Consider the following 387-nt stretch of genomic DNA (forward strand, 5'->3'; position numbering starts at 1 on the left):
ATCTAGCTACACATTAGCATATCAATGTCATAATTATGACCTATAGTATGAAGATAATTTTGTTACATCTACTGAAGTTAGGATTGTTATATCTATTGATGACGTGAAATGCCATGGTGACGTGAAATGCCATAGCACTGACAAATCTACACCACCATTTATGTACATGGATCATGCTTGAGTAATGAGAGAAATTACTCTGTCATGGATCACATATATTTGATTTCTTAACTATAGCTAGCAACAATATTGCCTTAGTTCATCACAGTAGAGCCTTGGTCTCTTTGATAATAGTTCCGTGCTTTGTACTTCCCTGTACACAATACTCTAAACTATTCTATTACACTACTTGTCATATATCAAAATGGCATTCGTAAGTACCTGTTA

The sequence above is a fragment of the Penaeus monodon genome, chromosome 29 (genome assembly GCF_015228065.2).
Source record: "Penaeus monodon isolate SGIC_2016 chromosome 29, NSTDA_Pmon_1, whole genome shotgun sequence".
Lineage (NCBI taxonomy): Eukaryota > Metazoa > Arthropoda > Malacostraca > Decapoda > Penaeidae > Penaeus > Penaeus monodon.